The following is a 21,428-nucleotide window of genomic DNA, read 5'->3' on the forward strand; positions in this document are numbered from 1 at the left end:
CAGGCCCCCAGGAGGGAGGGTCCTGTCTGGTTCACACGGCATCCCCTCACTGTGTCTCCCACAGGAATACCCGGCTGTCCTGTGGGTTCCTGGAGCTCGGCCGCAGGGAGCGCTGCTTGTTGGATGAGTCTCTGGATGGAGATGAGGCTCTTGAGAGGCGGCGGTTGTTCATGTTTCTCTTATAATCGATGCTCCTCAGCCAGTGCAACCCCTTATCTAGGGGCCGGTGGACCCTGCCTCCGCAGTAACCACTGGCTGTGATGGAGAATCCGGAGTCGTGCCAGGTGAGGGAGGGGGCAGCCAGGGCTTCTCCAGTCTTGGGCCTCACTCCTGCTGCTGCACGTGGGACAGGACAGCTGGGAACAAGAACAATCAGTCCCTGTCAGTCATGGGACATCACAGTTATTGCCACAGCCCGTGTCTGGCCTCTGAGATGCTCACCTTCGGGAGGTGTCACCAGGCACAGGAGAAGGCCCAGCAATCTCATCTTCTTCTGAACCCACCTCTGTCTTCCCCAGAGACACCGTCCCAGTCTGAGAAGTGACTGGATGTTTCCACAGCCCAGGGGTGGATTTTACCCCAGAGCTAAAACAAAAAATTACACGGGGTGGATGACTCTTTATTTATTTATTTATTTTATTTATTTATTTTGAGACAGAGTCTCGCTCTGTCGCCCAGGCTGGAGTGCAGTGGTGCAATCTCGGCTCACTACAACCTCTTTCTCCCGGGTTGAAGCGATTCTCCTGCCTCAGCCTCCCTAGTAGCTGGGATTACAGGTGCCCAGCAGCATGCCTGACTAATTTTTGTAATTTTAGTAGAGACAGGGTTTTGTCACTTAGCCAGGCTGGTCTCAAACTCCTGATCTCATGTGATCTGTCTGCCTCGGCCTCCCAAAGTGCTGGGATTATAGGCATGAGCCACCGTGCCCAGCCTAGCTGACTCTTTTTATAAGTAGAAAAGTTAAGATATGGCCCCTACCTCCTGGTAGTTGAGGGTTGTGTAGGGTGCCTTTCTTCCTAAACTCATGTGGCACGCATGTCACTTGACATTTGGAGGTTGGAGGACACTTGGTCTGCGAGACAAATGGGAACAGGCAAAGGACAGCCCTGCCATTCTGATCCCAGGGCTACTTTCCTTCCAACCCCTCTTCCCTCCTGTCCTTCCTTGTTTCTAGCGCAGCTCCCCCTATCCACAAGCCCAGGTCTTTCTTCCTCAGTGCTGAGCCCAGCACAGCTCCTGGGCTCTTTCCGTGGGTCCCACCTGTGGTGTGGCTCTCCTCACCCATGGAGCTTTGGACATCATCACATTACTGTCTCAGGAGCTCTACGCCAGCCCTGCACTCTAACCCATTCTGTGATGCCAGAGACAAAGACCTCAGGACCTACCGGGACTGGATAAAATAATGTTCTTTGATTTACTCAGGAACTCATTCTCAATAGTTGGGGGAAGAGACAGACACACCCCTTTTTAAGTACTCCATTATCCAGACATTTAAAATGCATCTAAAGTGTGAGGATTTCTACTCTAAATGCATCTCTTCCTCTTGTTCTCTTGAGGCTATTCCTGTATATGAATTCCTCAACTCATTACTGATAACACTTTTTTTGGAAACTCATTCATAATAAATAATATGAAAGCAGTACCAATGTCCTCATATACAACTTTTAAAGTTTGTGTTGTGATAAGAATACCTACCATGAGATATGCTCTCTCAGCAAATTTTTAAGTGTACTGTGCAGTCAAGTTATCTAGACTCAGGATTCTGTGCATCCAGTCTCCAGGACTTATACATCTTGCAGAACACCAATTTTATACACACAAATTAGCAACTTACAGCTGTTTTGTTTTGGTTTTGTTTTGATTTTGGGGGGCAATTTTTAGGATTTTCTATATACAAGACATGTCATCTGTAAACAGTGACACCTTTACTCCTCTCTTTCTAATTTAGTAACTTTTTCTTGCCTAAGTTCTCTGACTAGGACTTACAATACTATGTAGAATAGAATTGGTGAGATAGGGCATCCTTGTCTTCTCCATCATCTAAGTGGAAGCTTGTTCAGTTTTTCAGCATTGGCTATGATGCTAACTGTGGGCTTTTAAATATGGCTTTCAATATGTCCAGATAATTTCCCTTTATTTGTAGTTTGTTAAGAGGTTTTATCATGGAAAGATGTTGAAATTTGTCAAATGATTTTTATGCATCTGATGAGATAATATTTTAGTCTTTCATTATGTTAATGTGGTCCATCAGATTCAGTGATGTTTAGATGTTGCACCATCCTAATATTCCAGAGAGACATTCCACTGGATCATGGCAAATGATCCTTGTAATGTGCTGTTCAGTTTGATTTGCCAATATTTTGTTGAGTACTTTTGCATCTTTGTGTTTCAGTAAGAGTGGTCTGTAATTTATGTTCTTTTGGTGTTTGCCTGGTTTTGATTTCAGGGCAACGCTGACTTTATAAAATAAGTTTAGAAGTATTTCTTCATCTTAAAACTTTTGGGAGGCCGAGATGGGTGGATCACGAGGTCTGGAGATCGAGACCATCCTGGCTAACAAGGTGAAACCCCATCTCTACTAAAAATACAAAAAATTAGCCGGGCGTGGTGGTGGGCACCTGTCATCCCAGCTACTCAGGAGGCTGAGGCAGGAGAATGGCGTGAACCTGAGAGGTGGAGCTTGCAGTGAGCAGAGATCATGTCATGCACTCCAGCCTGGGCAACAGAGTGAGACTCCATCTCAAAAAACAAACAAACAAACAAACAAACAAAAAAACTTTTGGAAGTGGTTCCAAGCTCGCTTTCGATTACCGATTCAGTCTTTTACTAGTAATAGTTCTGTTTCTACTTTTTCAAGATTCAATCTTGGAAGATTGTACATATCTAGGAATTTATCCATTTCTTCTATGTTATCCATTGCTGAGTATACAATTTATTTTTAGTAAGCTCATGAGATAAATGGCCAAACATTAAAAAACGGAGTGAGGGAGTCAGGGACAGACAGGAGACAGTTGAAAGAAAGAAAAATACATTTCAGTCTCCTAGAGTTAGAAGGAATTCTAGAAGGTTTTGTTTAAGATAACAAAAGTGTAGGAATTCCTTATGCTGTGGCTGGGGGCATCCTGGAGAGATGCTGCTGCCTGGAGGCCCAGGCCCCTTCCTGTCCTGGCTCATCATCAGGCTCAGAGGAACTCGAGACCTTAGGGAAAGAGGAGCAATAGAGGGGAAATATTAGCATAGGTTCCAAAAATGAAAAGGAACTAAATAATCATGAAACTACATATAGATATTTTATATAAATGTAATTATTATAAAATTATAATAGTATATTTCTAATATAATTATGACAGTATTATAATTATTTATATAATTATATATCACTTTGGTATATATAATGTATATATATAACTAAATTTAAATAAATGTCCATCATTTGACCAACTAGAAATCCAAAGTTTATATACAAAATTCTGTACTGAAATAACTTCTAAGACAAAAATTGAAAATGAAGCTGGTTGGCTTCGTGCCCCTCTACACTACAGGTTCTAGAGAGGGGAATCTAGATCCTGCAGCAGGCAGAAGAATGCCCCCCAAAGATGCCCATGCCGTAGTCCTGGGGCTCTACAAAGACATCACCTGCAGGGCCAAAGGGACTGGGCTGATGTGATGGAGGCCCTTGGATGTTACAGTCACCCTGGCCTGTGCACACCATATGCCCTGGGGTCCTGATGAGGAGAAAGAGGAGCAGCAGAGTCCAAGACCGGGGAGGTGTGGGATGGAAGCGGAGGTCAGTCACACAGCCACCAGCCGGGGAACGCAGGCGCCCCTAGGAGCTGGCAAAGGCAAGAGATAGATTCTCCCAGATAATTCTAGAAGGAAGCAGCATGGTTGGCACTCAAGTCTTTAGTTCTGTGAAACACCTTCCAGACTCTGACCTTGGAACTGTATACTGGTCCATTGTAATTTCACTTTAGCATTTTTGGGATTGCACCAATTGGCAAACTTTGTGATCAATACCAGGGCTCCAGTAATAGCTATACCTAGGAAATTCATTAGATTTCAAGATTTAAACATGTATCCCATGTGACCTTAAGATAATTAAATAGAAATCAATATATTTGGAAGAAGAAATAGACACACTGCACTTTAGCGGTTGCCTTGCCTAGATTTCACATGATCATAATGTCCTTTGTCCTAAAATATCTCATATTGGGCATACACTCTGACACAATGAATTAAATTAAAATGGAATGAGGTGTTTGGCACTTGTGCATTGGCTTGATAAAATGGAACTCAAAGAGTTCCAGTTTATGTAGTTAATATATTCCAACAGAAGTGAAAATGGACCTTCGAAGATTAAAAACTATTATACAAATCTAATCAATAAAGAGGTGATTTTTCCCATTGCTTCTCTATTTCACAGCCAAATCTTGCCTGTTCTTAAACCGGTGAAGAAGAAAAGACAATAGCATGAAGGTTGCCCTATGCTGGATTGTCACAACCTTCATGCCGTGGCCCCACCCATTAGGGCCCCATACTCCCAATGTTCTCAAAACGACTGGCTTTAATCAACAGCCAGTGCGGACTTTGCTCTTCCAGATGTGTCTAATTGGTTGTACTCAGCGCCCATCTCAGCAGCCCCTTAGCTGCAGATTGTCTTCGCCTGGGAAGGACACCCTTCTCAGGATACGCGGGCACCTCAGCCGCTTGGCCACCACATGAGAGCTTCGCAGGCCGGCTCCTCACTGCATCTGCCTTCCTCCGCAGCACTGCTGACACCTCCTCTGAGGAGATGCTCCCCATACTTTCATTAAGGACATACAAATGCCACATCCTGCTGTTCCTTGTGGGTTCTGGTGCAACATATTCCTCACCCATAAATTTCAACTAGCCTCGCTGTTGTTGCTACTTATAAATCACCTCCTCTAAATGAAATTTCCTTCAACAAAAGGCTCTACAATGTGCCTAATTTAAAATCAACAGGCTCTTCTGTTAGTATCCTCAGAAACTCCTTCACTAAAGAAACTTGGCAACCCCTTCTCATGCCTCCTGGTGTCTCTGGGCGATCAATGTGGCCTTAAGATGCTCGACAGTTTCCAAGGCAAGTAACTGCTCCCTTTGGCCTTGGACTATAAATCATTCAACTGAACATTGCTGTCTACAACCTGGACTATTCTGGACACATCCAGCTAACTATTGTGTTTGGGGTCACGGGAACAGCACCCCACACACTTAGCATGGCTCCAGAGGCCTTCTTAAGACAGGATAAAGCCACACCCAGGCCCTCTGTCATTTCTGCTTGCAGCAGGACTGGCTTCCCATATCCACAGTCACTTGGCAGGTGCCCAAATGCTGGAGGAGGCCACCTCTCGGCCACATGGGAAGAACGCTGGGACTCACTGAGTGGACAGTGACTGGCATTTGCGGGCTGCAAGGATGACAAGTGATGGGGCTTGGGGCATGCTTCTGCTCTCCCTCTCTTGGCCATATGTCCCAACAAAGGATGGGGCTGGGGATCCCCAAAATTAGGCAGATGTCAGGCAGTCACACCAGCATTGGGTGCCCTATTTCCACATTTATTATAAACAGCTCAGACGTTGTTTAAGAGCTGTCTTCAGGGTAAGGAAATCTGAAAGTGTCTTGCCTCCCAGATACTGAAAATATAAATCAAGTGGCTCATATCTCTGCACATAATAAGTTAACAATACAAGGCTTCGACGGGACACTAATGTCCTTCAGAATTGCATACTTTGCTGATAGTAACCAAGTCACACATTTTACTTTTCAAAACACACAATGCTGGATCCAGAAAAAGCCACTTGATAGAACTTCATGCCTCTTAGGCCCCATTCACTAGAACTTAATTATGGGCTGGTTTAACTCAGAGACAAACTGATCTCCTCAAACAATTCCTTCAAATTCCAGTCCAGTAAATGGACACCCAATGGATCTCCATTTTCTGTAGAACTAACTCTCCCTAAATTCAAGGCTCTTAGCTGAGTCGCCCTCATCCCAGCTTTCAGGATTTCTCCATCACCCTTTGAGATATTTATAGGCTTATATTCATTGCATTATTGAGGCTATTTAAAATATTATTTCCATATCTTTACAAATGTTTGATGTTGCTCTTATAAGGGCTGGAGAACCAGTTGAGGGTAAAAACTCTCCTCGGATGATTAGCCATAGAGGGTCCCGTGGGTCAGTCGGCTGCTCATCTGATATGAGCCCATTTGAACATAAAGTTCCACAAAAACAAACTCAAAAAACAAATGAAAACAACATCAACACCTGCCAACTGCAGCCAAGCACCCCTCTGTTGACTGCTGGTCTCACCACTGTCCATGTGGCTGCTTGTATTGTGGACTTATTTGTTATAATCCAAAGGGCAGAAACCTCCAAATAGGCCACCACTTCAACCAAACAGGGCAAGTGCTGATAGCCAGTCAGTCCACTTGAGCGCACGCCCACCTGGAAAGGACACCCCAGTACCCCATCCTAGAGCACATTGGCCTGGCCCAGGGCTCAAAGCTGGAGGTGGCTTTGGCTTTTCCCCGGCAAGCTGGAGACAGTTGTGCCCTAAACCTTAATACCAGTCATGGCCTGGGAAGTCTCTCAGTGAAACAATAAGGCATTGGACATGCCTTGCTTTTGTCCCTTGGATACTAGGGATCCTATTGTGCTCCCTGAGCTTGCTGTCCATTTGGCCCAGGATCCCAGTGCACTCCTTGCTGTTTGCCACAACATGCTACACTACATTTCTCTTCATACAGAGAAATCTGATAGTGGTTACTACCATCTCTGTCAGTCTGAAAATCAGCAGAGGTCATTGCTGCACACAAAGGAACCTGCCTCATATCCATCAACTCTTTGACACCATGAGGAGAGAACCACCCACTCCCCAGTAACTTTTCCCACTCCCAACCTGCATCTCTGAACTACGACCACCACCAACACTCCCACCTTTTGATTACCACTAATCTTGAGAAATAATTTACTAACCCATCCGTCCATGCACTCCAACAACGTGACTAGAGGACCTGCCACCTTGACCCGAGAAAGACACCAAAATATTATTGTTAGAAAAATACATGCATAAAGAAATTTATAACTGCACCAAGACATTGTTTGTGACCCCAGCTGTCTCAGACCAGGTTTCCTGGCTGTCATACAAATGGGAAACCTATTTATGGGCTGGCTGGCAGCGACTCTTGATACTTCTACTTGTGTTCCTCCTCTCTACTCTCACAGTAAAATGTTTTCTATATCCTTTAGGGCAACTGATGTAGCCACACTCTGTAAACTCTTCAGCATCAACCCTCCAAAAATTCCTTCACATGACATGAAACCATCAGAGGTTGGGTTGGGTTAATCCTGTGTCCTTATTCTCCGTGTTTATGATACTCTGACATCTTGGAGTCTTGTGGAACTGGGGAGGAAAAGCCTGTCCCAGGATTACTTAATTTCTAGAAGAAACAGTTGCTGGTGAGCACATCTTTCCTGTGCAAACCAGTGCATACGGGCCCATTCTCCCCACCTGTTTATCTGACTCACACAACAAGCCAACATTTCCTCTGCCCTAAACCCCCCAAGGGGCAGGTACAGGACAAGGAGAGATGGCTCCAATAGGCCAGAGCGCATCGCGTTTTTCAGCATCCCATGCCATGCCGGTTGGAAGCTCATCCACCCGCCTCCCTCATCCCTTCCCCTGGAAGCTGAAGAAGGCTGTGCTGCTGCCGCCTCCCTGCTCCCCTTCAGGGCTTTCTGGGCAAGGCTTACAGTTCCAGGAGGATCCAGCCCCCCGTGTGGAGGTCCTCTCCAGGTCCTGAGACTTCAGTGCAAGATGAAGGTGTGCTTTGCACGTGGGAGGCCCCAGTCATAAGCAGGGAAGGTCCAGGGGAGGCCTCAGTTTCTGATTCAGGAGCTGGAGAAGGAGGAGGCCTTATCTGCTCCCAGGAATGACCCTCCCTCTTCTGAGTGCCCCGCCATCTGGGGCTCCAGGTCAGAGAAGTGCCAGCCACAAGAGGGAACTTGGAGGGTGTGGAAATGAATTCTGCTCTCAGGAGAAAACCCCACTGATGAAGACATGCTTGCCTTTTCCTTCTCTCCTCCTGGGCACCCTTGCCCTAGGGCCCGCCTCTCCCTTCATCCCCCTGAGGGAACTTTGAGCAGAGTGTGGGCCCAGAGGCCACAGGTCAGGGACATGAGCTCAGCACTATGGGGATGCACAGCCTTGGGCAGTCAGTGGATGCTTCCTGGTGGGGCCTCACCTCTGAATGGCCACATGAGTCATTCCTGCCCTGGACAGTAGAGAACCCAAGCAGAGGATGGCCCTCCCAGCAGGATTTGACTGTGAGCATTCCGTCAGCATAGCTCATTTCTCAGAGCTGAGAGGGTGGTCCTGACTGGCCTGCTCCCTCCCAGTGCGCCTCTGTGTCCTCTCCACGCTGCCTGCCTCCCCGGGGCCTGGGCAGCCCCTACCTCCTGCTGATTTCCCTCAGCCCAGCTCCTGCTCAGGGGGAGCCCTGCAGAGCCCTCACTGGGCACCTCTCTCAGAGGCACTGGGCCCCACAGATAACTGAGCAGGTGCAGCCATTGCTCAGTACAGCTTCTGGGGACAGGTCAGGTGGGTTAGGCTGGGGCTCTGGTGAGGTCAGGCCACACCACCCAGGGGAGACAAGAGCTGAGACACCTCACTTCCCACGTCTCTCTTTTCACATCTCTTAGGGCAGTCTTCCCCCAGCTGTGTAGCTCAGGAAGAACTCTCAGGGTTCATGTGGAGAAAGAGGCTGTGACCACCCCAGAGGCCTCTTCTCCAGTGAGAAGCAGGGGGACACCCCGGAGCAGCAGGCATTCTAAGGCTGCCCGTGAGCCCTGCGACTGGCTCTGTTCTCAGCAGGGAGGTGGAGAGGATGCCACTCAGGAATCACCTCGGAGCCCTTAGAAGAGGGAGGTCTAGTTGTTGATTTCTTGGGAAAGGGCTGTGAGCTCAAAGATGGGCTTAGGAATATGGATCACAGAAAAAAATTTGATGTGCAAAAATGAAAAAAAATATGACTTTTATTAAATCATAAAACTGTGATGAAACAGGTGAAATCAGTGGAGCAGCCTGCACATTTTCCATCCAGGCATCGTTGAGTCTAGATACGTGTCCCAATTACAGACCATCCAGGCATCCAGGGCTGCCACTTGCAGATGGAAAATTGTACTATTTTCAATCATGCACTGAGGTTTGAATTACTTCACAGACTGAACCAAACAAACATGGGCTCCATTGAAGAGTGTCTGGCATTTGTTTCAACCACAAGAGAACTTTCCCCAGCTCTCCCTCGTTCTCGGTTCTCTCCTGCAAGCCAGCAGCCCTGCAGTGTAGCCTGCATCTCCCATGCATCCACCCATCTCCTTCCAAGGGCCTTCCACCACACCATCCACTGTTTTTGAGAGCACTGGCAGGCTTTCAATTTGTCCACATTCTGTTGTTACTGAAGTTAGGATTTTTAGGACTAATTAAGGATCATATTTTATGACTGAATTCCATTGCCCCCTCTCTCCTGGGACAGAGCTCCTAAACAAGGTTCTGCAGGTGTAGACAAAGTTGAGCTGTTTTATTCCTCAGCCTAGGAGCTGAGTTCTCAGTGGAGGGTCGGGCAGGAGCTTCCCACCTTCTCAGCACTTCGGTTATTGTGGTGTGGAACCTCTGCCATAGGACAGAGCTAGAAACCAGAGACCCAGTGCTCCCAGTGGCACTGGACCCGGGGCAGAGCCTCCATCCATGAGTGGGGCTCCATGGAAGAAGTGAGTCTCTGGCTCTCAGTAGCTCTTGTTCAGCACTGAACCTCAGCATCATGTGCTGTGTGCAGGGTCAGAGGGCCAACGTAGTGGGCCCTGGGGAAGAGTTTCCTCTGGTGGGAGTTGGTAGAAGGTGTCCTGTCTTCTTGGCTGCATCTGTCCGCAGTGGAGTTTACATCATGCTGAGCTGGGATGTGGAAGGAAGGAAGAGCATCTTAGATCAAGCATGATGACTGGCCTTACTGAGTTTTCCAGATTTTCTTGAATAAATATTTCTTCACTTGCTTTATGCTGTTAGAGCCTTTCCAAACCCTGTAATTTTTCAAAATAATTTTCACTGGTCTCATGAGGGCCTGGATTCACTGAAGCCCTCATGCTGTCAAAGAGAAATAGAAATTTTTTTCACTTTTTAGAGAACACTCATGCGTTATAAAATAATGGGTTGACTTTTCATCCAACACTTTACAGATACCATCAACTTTCCTCTTGCTTGTAAGGTTTTAACCAGAAGAATGCTGTCATCATCTTTTCTGTTCTTTTGGAAGGAATGCCCCCTCTGCTCACCTCCACTTGCCTGCATATATTTCTATTTGTCTTTCCTTTTCAGCAGTTTTAATAAGATTTACCTAAATGTGTGTGTGGGGGGGATCAGGGGGTGTAATTCTGCTGTTCTGTGTTCTCTGAGATGCATGGATTCACGGTTTACTCTGTCTCCATTTTGGGGAACACAATTAGAAAAAATGTCAGTAGGAGCCCAGAAACAAGCCTCCCTGAAGAGGGAACAGGACCACCTGGGGGCACTCAGGACCCACTGAGCACAAAAGCCAGCCTCAGTGCAGGTGCAGAGGGAGGTTAAGGTCTGGTTTCCTGTCAGCCCTGTGGCTTCCTCTCCATGAAACAGTTTCCTCCATGAAACAGTTTCAGAATATGTGCCATGGGGGTGATGAGAAGAATGTATATTCTGTTGCTTTTTGGTGGAGAGTTCTGTACACATCTATCAGGTCCATTTGATCCAGTGCTGAGTTAAGGTCCTGAATATCTTTGCTAATTTTCTGCCTCAGTGATGTGTCTAATACTGTCAGTAGGGTGTTGAAGTCTCTCATTATTATTGTGTGTGAGTCTAAGTCTCTTTGTAGGTTTCTAAGAATTTGTTTGAATCAGGGGGCTCCTGTGTTAAGTGCACGTATATTTAGGATAGTTAGCACTACTTGTTGAATTGAACCCTTTGCCATTATGTCATTACCTTTTTCTGTCTTTTTTTATCTTTGTTGGTTTAAAGTCTGTTTTGTCTGAAATTCGGATTACAATCTCTGTATTTTTTATGTTTTCTATTTACTTAGTAGATTTTCCTCCATCCCTTTATTTTGAGGCTACGGGTGTCATTGCATGTGAGCCTATGCGTGTCATTGCATGTGAGCCTATGGGTGTCATTGCATGTGAGCCTATGCGTGTCATTGCATGTCTCTTGAGACAGCATACCATTGGGTCTTGCTTTTTTATCCAGCTTATCACTCTGTGCCTTTTAATTGGGGCATTTACCCCTTTCACATTCAAAGTTAGTATTGATATGTGTAGATTTGATCCTGTCATCATGCTGTTAGTTGGTTACCACACATACTTGTTTGTGTGGTTGCTTTATAGTGTCATTGGTCTGTATACTTCAGTGTATTTTTGAAGTGGTTGGTAATGATATTTCCTTTTCTTATTTAGTGCTTCCTTCAGGAGCTCTTGTAAGGCAGGTCAGTCTGGTAGTAACAAATTCCCTCAGCATTTGCTTGTCTGAAAAGGATCTTATTTCTCCTTCACTTATGAAGCATAGTTTGGCTAGATGTAAAATTCTAGTTTGGAATTTCTTTTCTTTAAGAATCTTGAATATTGGCCCCCAACCTCTTCTGGTTTGTAGAGTTTTTGTTGAGAGGTCTGCTTAGTCTGATGGGCTTCCCTTTGTAGGTGACCTGACCTTTCTCTCTAGCTGCCTTTTGCATTTTTTTCTTTCATTTCAACCTTGGAAAATCTGATAATTATGTGTCCTGGAGGTGACCTTCCTGTGAAGTACCTTACATGGGTTTTTGTATTTTCTGAATTTGAATGTTAGCCTCTCTAGCTAGGTTGAGGAAGTTCTCATGAATGATATCCTGGAATGTTTTCCAAGTTGCTGCCATTCTCCCCATCTCCTTCAGGGACACCAGTGAATCATAGATTTGTTCTCTTTACATAAACTTATATTTCTCAGAGGTTTTGTTTGTTCCTTTTCATTCTTTTTTCTCTATTCTTGTCTGCCTGTCTTGTTTCAGAATGCCAGTCTTAAAGCACTAATATCATTTCTTCTGCTTGGTCTATTCTGCTGTTAATAGTTGTGATTGCATTATGAAATTTTTGCAGTGTGTTTTTCAGTTCTATCAGGTCAGTTATGTTCTTTTCTATACTGTCTATTTTGTCTGTCAGCTCCTGCATTGTTTTATTGTGATTCTTAGCTTCCTTGGATTGGGTTTCAACATACTCCTATACCTTGTTGCTCTTCATTTCTATCCATACTCCAAATTCTATTTGTGTCACTTCAGCCAACCCAGTTCAGTTAAAAACTTTTCGTGGAGAGCTGGTGGAGGCATTCAGAGGAAAGAAGGCATGCTGGCTTTTTGACTTGTCGAGTTCTTGCACTGGTTTTTTCTCATTTTTGTGGGCTAGTGTTTTTTCAATCTTTGAAGTTCTTGTCCTTTGGATTTTTTTTTATCTTATTAGATGACTTTGAGAGTTTGATTGTGTTATAAAGTGGGTTCAGTCAACTGGCTTTATTTCTGGAAGATTTTGGGGACCAAGGTTCAGCTGTCATCTCCCCAGCTGCATGTTTTAATTCTGGGGGACTTATATCCTACCCTGCTTTGTTCTCTGACTTCTCAAGATTATGAACAGACTGTGATGGGGTGCTAAGGTGCTCCTGGACTGCTGGTCACTACATGTTGATGGAATGGTGCTAGTCAAAGGGTTTTGTAGTGTGGTGGCAGTAGGGGGGGGGGGTCTGTCCTCATTCACAGGTGCCCTCAGCAGCACCAGCACCAGCAGTATTAAATCAGGATGCATGCTTGTCAGCTGCAGCAGACTGCTAGCAGGTGCTGAGATGCCTGCCTCCATGAACGCATTGACAGCAGGGGTAGAGTCAGCATAACTTGGGGGGTCAGCAGGCCCCCATTGGTGACTGTGTGCATTGGTGCACTGATGGTGGTGTTAGTATGGGGGCAGGGGACTGGTGGGTTCAGGTGTGTGTGCACCCTCTGTGGCTACTCAGGGCAGGGGAGGGTTCATTGTTTTCAGTGCCTAGTTTCATTCTGGTGGCAGTGTTGGCACAGGGGCAGGTCACTGACAGAGGCAGGTCACTGACAGAGGCAGGACTGGTGGGCTCTGTGCCCACTACAGCTCTGACTGCAATGGTAGTATGGCCGAGGAAGAGGAGCAGAGTGCACTCCTGCTGGCAGCAGAGGCAGGGCAGGGTGCACGTGCTCACACAAGCTGGTGGTGAAGGGAAGGGAAAATCCACCTGCACACATACAAGCCAGCCAAATGATGTCAGGGGGCAGGGGTGGTTGGCCATGGGCTTGGAAGAAGCTGCAGCAGAGGGAGGGAGCAGGCAGGTTGGTGCATGGCCCTAGGGGCCACCCCGCTGGAGCTCTCCACCAATTAGATATGGTCTGCCATTGCAGAAGCTAAGATGCGGGTCCCCAGGGAACCTGAGTCTGTACCGCAAGCAGAAAAAAACCAGGCTGGAGCACTGGGAGAGGTCAGCAGACCAGGGGGTACTAAGGTTGGATCTGCCCCATCTGATGGGAAGACTGCCCTGTAGAATTCATATCTGACAGTTCCCCTAGGGCTAAAGTCTCCTATGGAGGCAAGTCAAGTCTGGAGGGATGGGTATCCCTGGCCGTGCTCTGCTATAGATGTTCCTGCAACAAACCCTCTGGGCTCCATATCGGCTACCATGCTGCTCCTACCACTCCTCTAAGCACCTCCCCTGCCAACTCTGTGTCTGTAGTGGTTGAGGGGTCTCCTCCCGGTGGGATTCCAGAGGCTTGTGGCAAGAGTAGGTTGCTTCTTGCCAGTTCAACTCACCGATTCCCCCAAAGTTCTTGGGGATGAGGAACGAGTCCCATTGCACGGTAGCCCCACCCAGCTTTTGCCCAGCTTTTGTGTCTTGAGGACCTGTTAGGACTGTGCCAGTCATCCCAGTCCCACAGTGACAGCTGTTCTATCTGTCTGCAACTAGTCAGACATCTTGACCAAATTGGAAGTTTCTTACAAAGCTGAGCATAGCCTTACCATATGATCACACTCCCAGGCAGTTACCCAACTGATGTGAAACATGTGTACACAAAAACCCAGTCATGAATGTTTACAGCAACTTCATTCCCTAACAGCCAAAAATTGGAGACAAGCACAATGTTCTTCAACGAGTGTATGAATAAACAAACTGTGCTATATTTACAATAGAATGTTATTCAGCAATAAAAAGGTCATTAACTACCAAGCCATAAAAAAGCATGAATGAATCTTAAATGCATAATGCTAGCTGAAAGAAGCCAGTTTTGAAAGGTTATATACTGTATGACTCCAATTATATGACATTCTAGAAAAATTAAAACTATAGAGACAGTAAAAGACTGGTGGTTACCAAGAGTACAAGGAGAAGAAAGAAGAGTCGAATAATTAAAGTTGAAGAACAATTTAGGGTGAAGAAATTATTCTTTCTAATGCTGTAGAAATGAATACATGACATTATAAATATGTCAAAAATTACAGAAAAAACTTAATTTGTGTAAGTTTTAACAACTATACTACAGCAAATTGAATAACCTTGAAGAAATAGATAAATTTCTGGACACAATTTGTCAAAATTAAATTAAGAGGAAATAAAAAATCTTAACCGATCAGTAAGGAATAAAATTGAATCAATAGTTTCAAAAATCTCACAGCAAAGAAAAGCCCAGGACCTAATGGATTCTGTTTTAAATTTTACCAAACATTTGAAAAAGAACTAATACCAATTTATTCCAAACTCTTCCAAAAATTGAAGAGGCAGGAACATTTCCATACTCATTTTAGAAGGCCTGCATTACTCTGATACCTAAGCCACAGGTGGATACTAAAAGAAAAGTTCAATCCAGTGTCTCTGATGAACATAAATGCCAGAATACTAACACATTAAATCTGGCAGCACATTAAAAGGATAATTCATGGTTAGCAAGCACAGTGATATTTGAACATATGCAAATCAATAAATGTGATATACCACATTGGCAGAATGAAAGGCAAAAACCATATGGTTACCTCAATAGATGCAGAAAAGGCATTGACAAAATTCGACATCCTTCATCATAAAAACTTCCAACAAATTATGCTTAGAAGGAACCTACCACAGTGATAAATGCCACATATTACAGGTGCACAGCTAACATCATATTCAATGGTGACAAATTGAAAGCTTTCCTTCTAAGATCAGAAAGAAAATAAGGATGCCCACTCTCACCGAGTCTACTCAATATATTACTGAAAGTACTAGCTAGAGTAAGTAGGTAAGAAATAAAAGGCAACCAAATTGTAAAAGAAGAAGTAAAATTGTCTGTTTGCAGATGACGTGATCTTATATCGAGAAAATCCTAAAGATGTCCTCAAAAAACCTTCTAGAATAAGTGAGTTCATAAAGCTGCAGATTAAAAAATGAACATACAAAAACTAGTGGTATCTCTGAACAGTAACAATGAATTATCTGAAAAGGAAGTCAAGAAAACAATCCCATTTATAGCTATAAAAAAATTAAAACAAAATACTTAGGAATAAATTCAACCAGGAGGTTTAATCTCTGTACACCGAAAACTATAATACATTGATGAAATAAATGGAAAAAGAGAATTAAAAGTAAATATGCCTATGTACATTAATTTTAAAAAATTAATATTGTTAAAATATCTAAAATAATTAAATTACCTACAGATTCTATCAAGTCCCTATTAAAATTCTGATGGCATTCATCATAGAAATGGAAAAAAACAAAACCAAATTTGTATGTACTTGTAAAAGACTCCAAATAGCCAAAGTAATTTTGAGAAAAAGGAACAAAGCTGGAAGCATCACACTCACTGCTTCAAACTCTACTACAAAGCCATATTAATTAAAACAGTATGGTACTATAAAAACATGACACATAACAATGGAACACAGTAGGGAGCCCAAAAATAAATTCACACATATATGGCCAACTAAGATTTGACAAGGGTGCCAATAATACACAATGGGAAAAGAAAAGTCTATTTAATAAATGCTGTTGGAAAAGCTAAATATCCACATGCAAAAGAAAGAAACTGAAGTCTTGTCTTATGACATATACTAAAACTAACTGGAAATGAATTAAAGATTTAAATGTAAAACCTGAAACTGTAAAACTACCAGAAGAAAACAGAAGGAAAAACCACCTTGACAACAGTCTTGGCAATCATTTTTTGGATATGACCACAAAAGCACAGGCAACAAAAAATAAACAAGTGGGACTATATCAACTAAAAATTCCACTGTGCCACAAAAGAAACAATGGACCAAATTAAAAGGTAACCTATCGAATGGGAGAAAAATATTAGTAAACCATATGTATGATAAGGGGTTAATACTCATAATATATTATGAAGTACGCAAGTCAACAGTAAAACAACAAACAACCTGATTTTTACAATTGGCAAAGATTTTAACAGACATATTCCCAAAACAGACATAGAAATAGCCAACATGCATATGAAAAGGTGCTCAACATCATCAACCATTGGGAAAATGAAATTAAAACCGCAATGAAACATCACCTCGTACCTACTGTAATGGCTATTATGAGAAGACACATGATAACAAGTGTTGGTAAGGATGTGGAGAAAAGGGAACCCTTTCACACTATTGATGGGAATGTAAATTGGCACAGGCGTTACGGAAAACAATATAGATATTCTTCAAAAAATAAAAAATAAAACTTCCATATGTTCCAGCAATCTCACTTCTAGATATATACCCAAAGGAAATGAAATCAGTATCTCTAAAAGATAACTATACTGCTATGTTCACTGCAGCATCATTCACTATAACCAAAATATGGAAACAACCCAAGTGTACACCAATTGATGAATGAGTATAAAAATTGTGGTACATATATGTGATAGACTATCATTCAGCCAAAGAAAGAAGGAAGTTTTGCCATTTGCAGCAACATAGATAAACCTAATAGACATTACGGTAGGTGAAATAAGCCAGACACAGAAAGACAGACACTATATGATCTCACTTACATGTAGAATCTGAAAAAAAAGAAAAAGCTCATCGAAGGAGAGAGTAGAACAGTGGTTGTCAGAGGGTTTTGAAGTCAGAGAAAAGGGGAATATGTTAGTCAAATGGTACAAACTTTCAGCCATAAGATAAACACATTCTTGGTAACTAATGTACAACATGGATGGTGATTAATGTGTTAATTTGATTGTGGTAATCATTATACAATGTATATGCATATCAAATTATCATTTCATATACCTTGAATATATTTGATCTTTATGTGTCAATATTTATAAATTTAAAAATCTACAAAAGAAACAAATCATTTCAATTCTATACAATAAAAAAGAACTATCTAAAAGGGAAATTAAGAAATTAATCTCATTTCCATTAGAACCAAAAAATAAAATATTTAGGAGTAAACTTAAACAAAGAAGTGAAAGACTTGTACACTTAAACTGTAAAACATTGATGAAAGAAATTAAAGCAGATGGAAATAAATGGAAAGACTTTCTGTGTTAATGGAATAGAACAATGAATATTGTTAAAATATCCACACTACCTGAAGCAATCTATAGATTCAATACAATCTCTGTGAAAATCCCAACTTCATTTTTTAAAGAAATTTTTAAAAATCCTAAAATTCATGTGGAGACACAAAGACTCATGAAGTGACATGGACAGGGGAAAAGGTGGCAAGAAGGTTTTATTTAGGAGGGAATAAATGCGGTTACATGCTAAAGGTTACACCCAATAGGGAGGACAAAGTTCATGTTATAGGTGAGAGAAAGGAGAGTTACCAGAGTAATTGCCTTTAGTAGAGAGGAGGGGATGGAATCTGGTGCACAGGTGGAAGGGTTTACTTCTGTAGGAGCAGGATCAGGTCACCCAGTTTCAGGAGAAGTTAAAGGAAACTTAATCACAGATGCAGGTTGTATAGTGGTAGTGATGGGAGATTAAGGAATTCTCACCTGTTACCTTTCTCAGTAAAACAGGAAGCAACACAATAAACAGAGTGATAATAGAGAAGGATTATTTGAAGATTCAGACCACTTTTTCTATAGTCTGAATATTTTTACCATGTACAAAATTTATATTCCTAAGTATAAACTTTGGTTTTTATCAAAAATAAAATATTTTAAAACTCAATTTTTGACCCCCTTGCATTTGGGGTTCCAGATGTTTTGGATGCTGCCCATTTAATGTGCTCATTTGAGATTTGACTATGTAGTAAGCTAGTTAAAGAGAGGCAGTAGGATAGGCTTCTGTTATACTAGGGGCGATCTGTTAGGTCCAAAGTGATTCCGGATCATCAACTTGATCTCAGGCACATGGCTAAAATTGTAGTGTTTTTTTCAGACAACAGATGGCTAAGATTGTAGCAAGAACAACTTCCCTGACTACATAGGTCACCTGTGTTAGTCTGTAAGTCATCTCTGGGTGTCCAGCCTATAGTCTGCTCTTTTAGACTTTGCAGCGATTTTGTGAACACCTCTCTTGATATTAAATGATGTTTTGTTTAAAATAGCTAGAATGGTTTCTTCTCTCTGACACAAAATCCTGATTGGTCGATGAAAAGACTGTCATTATTAAACTTAGAGTGAAATCAATTGGCAATAAGGTCAAACATACAGCTAAAAGTCATAAAAATTTGCTAGGATTAATAATGAAGCTCCAGAAAAAAAAAGTAAAATGTTTTTGTGATCTTTTTCAGTAAAAGTAACCAGCTTTCTTTTGCCACTCTCTGCTTATTTATGTAAGAAAAATTGGTAGTTTAATATCTTTCAAAGTGCACTTACAAATATAATATTTTCCTCTTAATGATATTCAACTCTTTGATATCTGCATAGAATCTTGAGTTTACAGCCCTAAGTCATTTATGACCCTTCAGTAGACGGAATCACTCTTTTGCTTAAAGCCACAGAATGGCTTCTTATTGTAATTGTAATAAAATGAAAACTCACATTTACTATGTAGACCATATGTTTTTGACACTACCAGTATCTCCAACTTTAAGTTTAATCATTTTCACATTAAATTACTATATTCTTGGTAACATGGACTTTATTGTATTCTTCAAATATACCAAGTTCATCATCATCTTTGAGTTTTTGCACTGCCTGTGCCCTCTGTCTACCATACTATAGCCACAAATGTTTGCATGTTTGGCTTCTTCAGTTTATCCAGATATGATCCAAAATGTCAGCTCTTCAAGGCCTTTTTTGATTATTAAACACAAATTGGTTACTCCCAATCCAGAGTCACAGTTCATCATTTCACTTTTCGTTTTAGTTTTTACAGAGCAGTATCTCTTCCTGAAACTATGCTATTTTCTACCTTAATGGCGGTCTATTTTTACTAGGTTGTATCTCTTGGAGAGCAGATAGACCTTATCTACCTCAATACTTTCTTTCTTCAGTTCCTAGAATAGTCCTGACAAATGGGAGGTATTCAATGATTGCATCACTTGGAAATAAACAAACCAATTTCAGATAAAATTCTACAGTCTATTTTTGTTCTTTTTTTTGCCCTTTTTCAGGCTATGTGTTTATTAAACACCTTTTTCATGGAAGCTTTCACTTCCTGGTTGTGAAGGGTATAAATGACAGGATTCAACAAAGGAAGAATCACTGTGTGGAAGAGAGAAACCACCTTGTCAGCTGGGAAAGCCCTGAAGGGGCACGTATAGGTGAAGATGCCAGGTCCAAACATGAAGAATATAACAATGATATGGGTGGTGCATGTGGACATGGCCTTGTTTTTTGCCTCAGAAGAAGACCCTCGCATGCGACAAAAAATGACTGCATAGGAGGCCAGAAGTCCCAGAAAGCACATGAGTGTCATCAGGCCACTATTGAAGACCATCAGAAGCTCCACCACAAACTTGTCGGTGCAAGCCAGCTTGATGACCTATCGAACATCACAGAAGTAGTTGTCCAGCTGGTTTGGGTCACAAAAAGTCAAGCGGAGGATGAGGACCACCTGGATAATGGAGTGGACAAAACCCCCAAGCCACAGAGCCAACATCATTGCATAGCAGGCTCTAAGGGTTCATGACAGTTGAATAGTGCAGAGGCTGGCAGATGGCGATGTAGCGGTCAAAGGCCATCACAACAAGGAGTAATCCCTCCCCTCCTCCAAGGAAGTGCAACAAAAAGAGCTGAGTGATGCAGCCTCTATAGGAGATCACCTTCTTCGCAGAGAGGAAGTCCACCAACATCCGGGGAGCCACAATGAAGGAGTAGGATGCATCCAGGAAGGCCAAGTTGCCCAGAAAGAAATAGAGGGGGGCTGTGAGGTCAGGATCTGACTTTATGGTGAAAATGATGAGGAAATTTCCAGGGAGGATGATAAGGTAGAAAATTCAGATCAGCACAAAGACCAAGAGCTGAATATCTTGAGACTGAGTCAGACCAAGGAGGATAAATTCTGTCACTACTGTGTTGTTTGCTATCTTCATTTCTTCTGCCTGTAGAATATCAATAAAAGAGTTTATTTTCAGTTGTTACATCTAGATTATAGTTCTTGAACTAAACACAAGGTATGCCACATTTATATTATTCTATGTATCTCAACAACCTAAGAAATCACTTCTACTGTTTATGCTTCCTCATTTCATGATAGCCAGCACCCTGGTCCTGAAGCCACACTCTTCCTTCTGCTTCAGTCCTGTGCTTCTGTTTAAGTGTTCACTCATGTGAGACTTGGATGCTACTGCTCTGAATTTGTTCCTGATTTGTATGAGGCATATGAAAATTTTTCTGACTGAGAAAAAACTTAACCCCAGTTATTGAGGTCTTCATGTTTTGCTTTGAATGGAAGATGAGCTGGGATTGACAGCAAAGAATGACAGAGCTTTTCAAGGGGACAGAAATGTTCCGTTTTTAATTATTATGGTTATATGTATCTATTTTTGTCAAAACTTATTGAGTATTGAACTATACAGCAATTAGTACAATTTATTTTATATAAATGCTACCTTAGGAATGTTTATCTAAAAACTTTTATAAAGGCAACTGTACTTACCAGAAATAATTCCCTTTTCTCTATAGAACATCAACCAAATGAACTGGTCTAAATAAAAAGCTCTCAGTCACTCTGGAGAAAACAAGATCTGAGGCTTCTCTGTACAGTGGCTTCCAAATTGAGACTGTGCTCATGCTTGGGGATGTGCATGATAATTTATTGGTATGGAAGCAATAATAGGAGAATTTCTACACTTACATTATTGTATCCTATTGTTTGAAGTTTTATTTTTGAACATTTTACATTTATATAGAATCATGATATAATTGGATATGAAATGCATAAAGAAGATACGTATGTTTTTGGTGCATGTTCAAAAAATGGTT

At 42.4% G+C, this 21,428-nt stretch overlaps 1 pseudogene; it reads right to left on the reverse strand.

Annotated features, from left to right (window-relative positions):
• Positions 1-17,774: 17,774 nt before the first annotated feature.
• LOC101152484 (olfactory receptor 4N2-like) overlaps positions 17,775-21,428 on the reverse strand; it is a 65,485-nt pseudogene continuing 61,831 nt past the window's right edge.

Source organism: Gorilla gorilla, chromosome 16 (genome assembly GCF_029281585.2).
Source record: "Gorilla gorilla gorilla isolate KB3781 chromosome 16, NHGRI_mGorGor1-v2.1_pri, whole genome shotgun sequence".
NCBI classification, from domain to species: domain Eukaryota; kingdom Metazoa; phylum Chordata; class Mammalia; order Primates; family Hominidae; genus Gorilla; species Gorilla gorilla.